We start from the raw sequence: 9,840 nt of genomic DNA, 5'->3' as shown, positions 1-9,840 counted from the left end.
CTTTGGCACTCGGTAGTTGCCTCCTGCAGGGTCATATTAGAGCAGTGTTCGAGTTTGCTTAGGATTCTGGTTCGGATATCAGCATCCTCGGGTGAGCGCAGGCTACAGATAAATACTAAGCATTTAAACTGATCTTCAGACATGGACGACAATTTGAACCCCTCACATTCTCGGCTCACCGTTCCTACATGTTTCACCCAGTCATCTCCTGGTTCTTTCGTTAACTTTAAGCACTGATAAAGGATATTAAATAGAGATGATTGTTCTCCGAAGATTTGGGAAAGGGTTCTAACTGTTTCGTGAAAACTAAAATCTCGTGGATTCTTCGGAAGAATGAAGTTGCTATAGCGTTCATGTTCCGTAGTCCCAAGTTTTTTAAGAAGTATTCTGACTTTTGAAGTGTCATCCAGTTTGCAAAGATCAATATAAAACAAATCTTCATACTTCCTAAACCACGACTCGAAAGTTACATCTGCTACACTATCAAAATTAAATTCATGGATGGCGTTAATGACTGAATCAGTATGTGATACTTATGATTCACTAGAAGCAGGGTTTCTCTGGGACAGGCAGAATTTCTGCATCAGGGTTTCCATGATTCCAATTTGGGACGCTTCAAACCGTTTTTCTTGACGCACCATATAGGCTTCTAATTGCTCCAACGAAATATTCACTGTAGTTTCCCGTCGCCACTGATAAGTCTTGTCTACTGAATTCTATATTCGTTCCTAAGCTATTCTGATAACCCGCAAGCTAGAACTACACAGCGACTTGAACACCAGAGAGAAGACGCAAAGTGTGAGAGAAATACTTTACTCCAAGGTTTGTTTTTGTACAGAAAATCATGGGTATTTATAGATGTTAGCGTTTGTTAAATCAACATCATATTTCAGCCAACCCGTTAGCGACATATTATGCTACTGACTAATAGTAGCACGCCACGTTGGACTTCTAGAATGCTCCATCGTGCTGTGATTGGCTAGGACTTTTCGGCTTCTTTTGGGCCTCTGGAGGCTCCGTTGAGGTTCTCCGAAAGCCGACTCAACAATAAAGATCACTGCTCGTCGAATAAGTGCAAGTCTAAATGTCGTAGTGGAAATGCGAAGCAACAACCGCATTGTCAAATTAAAAGCATGTTCGCAACTTTCAAAGTTGGATTTCAAAGTAAGCGGAAGTATGTAAACATATTAATGAATGAGAAACCTATACGTCTTCAATTGGATGCGCCTCTCGATGTTACATTGATTTCCAAGAACACGTGCCATAAGCTAGGGTGTCCACTTATCCGACCGACAGAACATGTTGCTCGAAATGCTTCAGGAGATATAGTGAAGCTAATAGGAGAAGTCACGTGCAACGTGCACTTCAACGGACATAAGTTTACCGATGTTTGTTATCCTACTAATCGGCACGATTTTGATCTATTAGGATTAGACTGCATTGAGAAGATTGTAACCTTGAACAAATTATTAAATTAGGCATGTTCTCACTATGCTTCCTCTGAGTCTATCCAAATTTCTGATGATATTTCTGAATCAAATGCCTCCGATGCATCATGCTCCCTGATATTCATGAATTAAATGCTTCTGATGTAACATGTTCTCGTAATCTTTCTGAATCATATGCTTCCAATGTAATGTGTTCTCATAATGACTGTAAATCAAATACCTCCGATACAACGTGTCCTCACAATCATTCTCAATCAAATGCCTCAAACAAAATATGCTCTCGTAAGACTTCAGAATCTCATATATTTTATTCTAATGTTATGTCCTTACCAAAGTCTTCTGTTTCTTTCCAAAAATCGACGAATTCTAGCGATCGACTTCACGAATCGGTTTTAAACCTACGGGCTGCAAACGGAAAGCCTATCGCTACATACGATAAAAGGTACGTTTACCTTAACGTGGATTTACGCAAACCCATTCACTGGAGCTTCGTTGTTGCGAATGTTTCTATGCCAATCATTGCTATAGACCTCCTACAACACCACAATCTACTCATCGATGCGCGCAAACAGAGGGTAGTAAGCAGAAACACTAATTCATCTGTTTGCGTGACTTATTTTTCGGGTTACAGATTATCTCCAGTCACAATTGAACACATGATAGACCCATTCTATCAACAACTACTCGTTAAGTATTCTGAAATATACAAACCACAGCAGGAATTGCCGTGTGTGACCAGCAATGTTACACATCACATCACGACCACAGGACCACCTGTATTCTCGAAAACACGTCGACAGGCTACCTAAGAGCTAAGGCTGTTCAAAAACGAATTCGATCACATGATAGACCTAGGAATCATACGACCGTTAAACGGCCCATGGGCATCTCTGTTGCACATGGTCCTTAAAAATGACAGCAACGATTGGCGTCCAACTGTTGACTATCGGCGATTGAATGCGAAAACCGTTCCCAATCGTTACTCGTTGCCTCACATTCACGATTTGACAGCTGCCTTGAAAGGTAAAGCTGTCTTTTCGAAAATCGATTTGGTTAAAGCATATAACTGTTACGTCCTTGATCTGTCTACTGTGGCAAGCCCATTTCACTACTGTATCATTTATCTAGTCATTGTATCTCAGACTCAATTCACTATGTTAATTTCGGTGTGTATGATCGAAAGTATGTCTGTACATTAACGCTTAAGCTATCTTCCTATTGGCCTCAATGTTCAGATAATCGATAATCTATCCACACCCGATTAACTCTCAAATATATATGGATTTTTAACAGACTCACTCACTCTCTCTGTTTCATCGTGTGCTTGCTCACTGTACGCTTGTGGATTATTATTATTCATTATCAATAAACTATCTCTATAACTGGTGTTCAGGCTTTTTAATAATCTCGAGTAAATTCGCAATTCTACTAGGAGATTAAGCCTACCTAAAATACTCAGTTACGGGATATTATTATTTGGAGTCAGATATTGAGGACATCATCCTCAACACTACCCACTTTTGTGCAGAGGATAACTTGTCTAATCTCCATTAAGACCTTGACGCGATAGGCTGACCGGCTTAACCTTGAGGCTAATATGCGTGAGTTCGAAGTGGGGTAGAGAGAAGAAAAATATTTTATCACCGGATTGGCTGAAAAGCACGAGAGTGAGAGAAGACAAGCCAACTGGAACACTACACAATCTATTCCAGAATAAATAGTTTACTAACCGGACCACAACGTACAATAATTAGGTAAATACAATTATGTCCAAACCAGGGGATTAGCGTAGAAAAATGGAGTACAAAATAATTCGTTTAAATTAAAATAGCTTTGAACAAAAGGGGCTATGACTGTGAGTCACGCATCATACGAAGGCTTATGTTCTTTAGAATAGACTAGGTACAAAAATAAATGTTAAGGTTCTACAAGCTTTGAGTTAATTGAGATAACGTCACGAAAAACAGCTTCCGTGATTTGTCAAGGCTTCTTATTTCTCTGTTCACATCATCTTCCCCCTTGAAAAAAATAAGTGATAACTGTCATTCAACTGAGTGCATAAATAAGCGAAACTGGATGGCGTTGTGGTCCTTGTAAAGCGTGACCAATTCAGGTAACTGTAATAAATAAAAACAGAAAAATGGTTAATCAGTAGTTACAATTAATACCTAAGATATCATGATTGATATCTCCTTTCAGAAACATATGCTCTTCTAATTGTGTTCACCTGCAGCATATCTGATCTTCTGCCTTTTCGTAATGATCTCCTAATAGGATTTTGTTCAGGATGCACAGTCTTCTGAGTCGCTGAACTTCCCAAATCAAAACTAAGAGTATTTTCCACATTGAGCCAAGTTTTTCGGTTTTCTGTGAACTTCCAGCATTTTCTAGTATGTGTTTAGCGTGAAGTATCCACTTTTGACCTTCAACTTCCACAACATGCATTATATTTGCTCGTCTCCCAAGCATGAGTCCACAGATCCGTTGCAGAGGTGAGTATCGGAAATTACGGACGAATACATTTTGATTATTTCGGAAGATTCTACGTTTCGCCCCATGATGGAGGTTAATTTGGGTTTCTATCTTTCGGTTTCTTCTTCCTATGTTATTTGGATTTGGTTTTGTAGCATCGAGAGCAGTTTTAACTTTTCTATCAAACATAATTTCTGCTGGAGACATTTGATTTGGTGCTGGTGGATTTGGAGTTGTTCTGTGGGCCAACAGAAAATCATCAAGAATTTATTTTATCTTTCCCTCCCATTTTGCCTTCAGTAAAGCTCTTCTGAAGAAATCCACATACCTTTCGGCTTGACCATTCGGTTGTGGATGATATGGAGGTGGACGAACATGTTTGACTCCAAATCTGTTGCAAAAATCTGGGAAAATGGAAGAAGTAAACTGAGTGCAGTTATCCGACACAAGAACATCTGGGACTCCAAAACGGGAGAATAGTTGCTGTAACTTAATTATAGTTTCTTTAGAAGTGACTTGGTGCATAGGGAGGATCTCCGGCCATTCTGAGTAGGCATCCACATAAACGAGGAAATATGTACCCTGGAATGGGCCGGCAAAATCAATATTTACGCACGACCAAGGTTCTTTTGGAAATGTCATCGGTTTTTGGAAAGAAACAGAAGACTTTGGTAAGGACATAACATTAGAATAAAATATATGAGATTCTGAAGTCTTACGAGAGCATATTTTGTTTGAGGCATTTGATTGAGAATGATTGTGAGGACACGTTGTATCGGAGGTATTTGATTTACAGTCATTATGAGAACACATTACATTGGAAGCATATGATTCAGAAAGATTACGAGAACATGTTACATCAGAAGCATTTAATTCATGAATATCAGGGGAGCATGATGCATCGGAGGCATTTGATTCAGAAATATCATCAGAAATTTGGATAGACTCAGAGGAAGCATAGTGAGAACATGCCTAATTTAATAATTTGTTCAAGGTTACAATCTTCTCAATGCAGTCTAATCCTAATAGATCAAAATCGTGCCGATTAGTAGGATAACAAACATCGGTAAACTTATGTCCGTTGAAGTGCACGTTGCACGTGACTTCTCCTATTAGCTTCACTATATCTCCTGAAGCATTTCGAGCAACATGTTCTGTCGGTCGGATAAGTGGACACCCTAGCTTATGGCACGTGTTCTTGGAAATCAATGTAACATCGAGAGGCGCATCCAATTGAAGACGTATAGGTTTCTCATTCATTAATATGTTTACATACTTCCGCTTACTTTGAAATCCAACTTTGAAAGTTGCGAACATGCTTTTAATTTGACAATGCGGTTGTTGCTTCGCATTTCCACTACGACATTTAGACTTGCACTTATTCGACGAGCAGTGATCTTTATTGTTGAGTCGGCTTTCGGAGAACCTCAACGGAGCCTCCAGAGGCCCAAAAGAAGCCGAAAAGTCCTAGCCAATCACAGCACGATGGAGCATTCTAGAAGTCCAACGTGGCGTGCTACTATTAGTCAGTAGCATAATATGTCGCTAACGGGTTGGCTGAAATATGATGTTGATTTAACAAACGCTAACATCTATAAATACCCATGATTTTCTGTACAAAAACAAACCTTGGAGTAAAGTATTTCTCTCACACTTTGCGTCTTCTCTCTGGTGTTCAAGTCGCTGTGTAGTTCTAGCTTGCGGGTTATCAGAATAGCTTAGGAACGAGTATAGCTTTCAATCGACAATACCTATCATTTATTACCAATGTGATAATATTGGTGGCATTTTTGCTTATTGAACGGACATAAGTTCACGAAAAGCCATGCTCCGCAAAACCAACATGGTGATTGCTGTTTGACTGAAGGTTGCTTTGCGCTTGTTTTGCTTTGCTTGAGCGATATAGAGGACCTGATCGCATTTTTGAACCGAAATCAGAAATTTCAGCCTTCTGTTGCACCAAAGCGTTATGATTCTTGAGATTTAACAACGGCCGACACTTGGCTGTGACCATTTGTAGGGTCATATTCGGTTCCTGGTCAGTACGTGCTTAAACCCTGGTACGGATATCGGCATCTTCTGGATTATTTAAACCACAGATAGAAATAAAACATTTAAATTGGTCTGCTGTAATTTCATTTATTTTAAATCGTTCGCATTCTTGGTTTACTTTTCCAGCAGATGGTTATCTCGATAACCAAATTCCCATGGCCACTGACGACATTCCAAAACCGCTATCATTACTCCTTTTGGTGTTTACGAATTTTTGCGTATGCGTTCGGCCTAAAAAATGCTGCCCAATCATTCCAAATGTTCATAGATGACGTTTATCAAGGTCTCAACTTCGTTCATCCGTATGTTAATGACTTCTTGATAGCAGGTCTGGACAGAGTATCGCATCTCCAGCATCTGGGTCTTCTTTTCGAACGGCTTCAAAAGCATAGCATTACTGTAAATATTCAGAAATGCCAAGTCGGAACCAGCTCCTTAGATTTCCTAGGACACACTATGGTTGCGCAAGGCATCCGACCTCTAAGAGGCGAGGTGGCGGCCATTCTGGATTATCCAGAACCGACCACCATTAAGCAACTACGCACATTTAACGGCTTTGTAAGTTTCTATAGACGTATATACCAAACTGCTCATCCCTTATATAAGCTCCAATTGACCAACTTCATGGAGATGCAAAATCCATTGATTCGGACGATTTCGCGCGAAAAGCATTTTCCACAGTTAAGGAACTTATCGCTCAAACAACAATGCCTGCACATCAGCACCCATTAGTATCGCACTAGGCGCATCCGACTCAGCAATCGGAGGAATCTTACAACAATGGATTAACCACTCCTCGCAACTTTTGACGTTTTTCTCTAGACGGTTGCTAGACACTGAATTGAGGTATAGCGCTTTTTGTAGGGAACTCCTGGCTATGTATTGTGCTGTACGGCATTTTCAACACTATATCAAAGGCCGTGAATTTATCCTTTTCACTGACCATAAACCGCTTACCTTCTCTTTAACCTTTTCCTCAGATAGGTACTCACCTCGTGAGTCTCGTCAACTGGACTATATTTCGCAGTTTGCTTCAGATATACAAAACATTTCTGGAGCAAACAATGTAGTTGCGGGAGCCTTGTCTCGTAGAACTTCCTTGAACAATTGCCAAGGAATCGATCTTTTAAACTCGCCCAGAGTCAAAAAGAAGACACTGATCTTCAGCACAAGTTATTCTTAACAACACTTAAACTGCGCATCAAACAGATGGGAACAGGTAAGGAAACCTTACTTTGTGACACATTTACAGGTAGGGATCGCCCAATCGTGCCGAAACATTATCGACGCAACATTTTCAATACGTTACACAAACTTTCTCATCCAGGTGTTCGTGCAACAATCAAAGTCATAGCAGAACGATTTTGCTGGCCTGGAATGAATAAAGACGTGAGGGAGTGGGCACGCTTCTGTGTAAGCTGCCAGAAATCCGAGGTTATTAGACACAACAAATGTCCCTTAGGTTCATTTAAAACTCCCGACGTTCGTTTCGACCATGTTTATCTGAATTTGATAGGACCTTTATCAGATTCAAATGGATACTCTTATCTCTTAACCTACGTAGACTGTTTCGCTCGATGGCTAGAAGAAGTACCTATCAAGAACATCACTGCTGAAACAGTGGCCCACGATTTTGTCGAACGATGGGTAGCAAACTTCGGCTGCCCTTCAACCATCACTACAGATCACGGACGCCAGTTGGAATCTGGACCTTTCCGTTGTCTGACCACACTATTAGGAATCACTTGCTTCCGAATGATCGCCTACCACCCCAAGCAAACGCGTTTCTAGAACGCTTTCACCGACAACTAAAAGCTTCACTATCAGCTGCAAACATTTCTCAGTGGGCTGACATTCTTCCACTCATCTTACTAGGTGTTCGCAATGCAGTGAAAGCTGACACTGGATATACTGTAGCCCAACTCGTTTATGGAGCGACACTTCGACTTCCAGGAGAATTCGTGGGTTCTTCATCTTTTTCAGTGAACATGGATCTAAACTCCCACATGAGCAGGCTTGCAAACGCAATGCGTTCAGTTAAACCTGTTTCCACTCGACCACAATCAACTGATGTTTTCGTTCAGCCTGACTTACAATATAGTACACACGTCTTCGTTCGTCGAGACTCATATCGACGACCTTTTGAATCAGCATACGAAAGCCCCTTCAAAGTACTTCAACGCGAACCTAAGTGTTGTATAATCGATAAGAACGTTACCAACGATAGCATCAGCATCGATCGCCTCAAAAGCAGCGTATTTAGATGGAAATTCTATTCACGTCGATTCTCCCCCGGTACAATCGAACGACACGGCTCCTGAACTTACAATACCTCACTCGACAACCAATGCGCACGAGGATACTTCGGCAGTATCAGAAAATAACTTAAAACAACGCGTTCTACAAGAAGACTAAGATTTCCAAAATCTTTGAACGATTATTGCACGTAAGCTACTAGTTGACATTTTATATCATATCGATTTTCCTTTGTAATATATATAAGTAAAAAAACCAATTTTATTATGCTTATATATTCATAATTTTATTTCGAAAAAACCAAAAAATCATTTTGTAAAAATCCTTTTTTAAGCTATCACGTGAATTTATTTTCCTCTTTTTAGCCCGCTTTGTGTTTTATCGCACGTAAGAGTGTATTTCGACATGCTTTTACATATTAGTTTATTTTCCAGGACGGTTGGAATGAAGAAAAAGTACGACGAAGTTTATGATGAGTCGAAAATTTATTACTAATTTCTACCATATGTATTACATGGCAGGAAAATGCTAAACCTTGCAAGCTATCAGAAGAGTGTCTGCCAACGACAATCTCGTTGGGTTTAAACTTCTGACTGGCCACGTCTTAGGGTCGTCACTATCCCACTAGAGGGGGAGATCTGTGGCGGTAAATAAATCCCCAAAATAAATAACTCTGTAAGTCTTCGACATTGGATACTGACCACGTTAGTTTTGATGGACTCACCTAGCTGAGGGCGCTCCGTCACTCGTCCGCACCAGATCACAAGTGGAAGGCCGTGCTGAACGTCCCTTGCAATCGCTAGCCAGGTCAGATCAGTCGATCCTCGGTATATTGATAGCCTATCAAATATATCTTCGCTTCTGTCTTTTGATTTCACTTGGTGGGTAAGATTCACATAAGAAAGTGTTACTGGTTAAATCATTTTCAAACTCCAAATGTCTGTGGCATCTTTAATGGTTTGTCATCGGATTACGTATGGTAGTTCCAAAAACCAGTAAATTAATATTGTCGTCTACTAACCTCTGTTTGTATATATCGAGGAGTAGATTATGGTGTTGTACCAGGTTTCGGAGCATCTGAGATCATGATGAGTGTTCAGGAAACGACTGAGAGTACTGTAGAGATCTGAGTTTTCGTTTAGAGTTAGCCGAAGCCTTTTCTTGTTGTGATCGGGGGTTCTAGTTATCCTAAGTGTCCAGCTATCAGATGAGGCCAGTTTGGTTACGGCGTTACATTGAAATGAGACGCTTGTACCTTTTGGGGGAGCCTAGATAATATTTTCTTGAAAAATTTCGTCCACTAGTGGCCTTTCACACAGGCAGCAACATTTCCATTGTCAAGCTATGCTACAACTCGATACTGTGAAGTAGATGACGTTACCTTTGTCAATGGGCTGGATCTCAACACTTAGGGATGCCCCTTTTCAAAGTTTCGTAAAGTTCGGATGCATCAAAACACAAACATATTCGGTGTAACGTTCTGGTCTAAGTCGCACGGTTATTGCTTCACTGCTGCGACGACGTGGTCTGTCACTCTATGCTCATGGAAGTTATCATTTGCATAGCACAGCCTGGATTCGATATTGTCAGACCAGAATGGCATGAGTCGCAA

The sequence above is a fragment of the Schistosoma haematobium genome, chromosome 1 (assembly GCF_000699445.3).
Source record: "Schistosoma haematobium chromosome 1, whole genome shotgun sequence".
NCBI lineage: Eukaryota > Metazoa > Platyhelminthes > Trematoda > Strigeidida > Schistosomatidae > Schistosoma > Schistosoma haematobium.
This window is presented reverse-complemented; position numbering follows the sequence as displayed.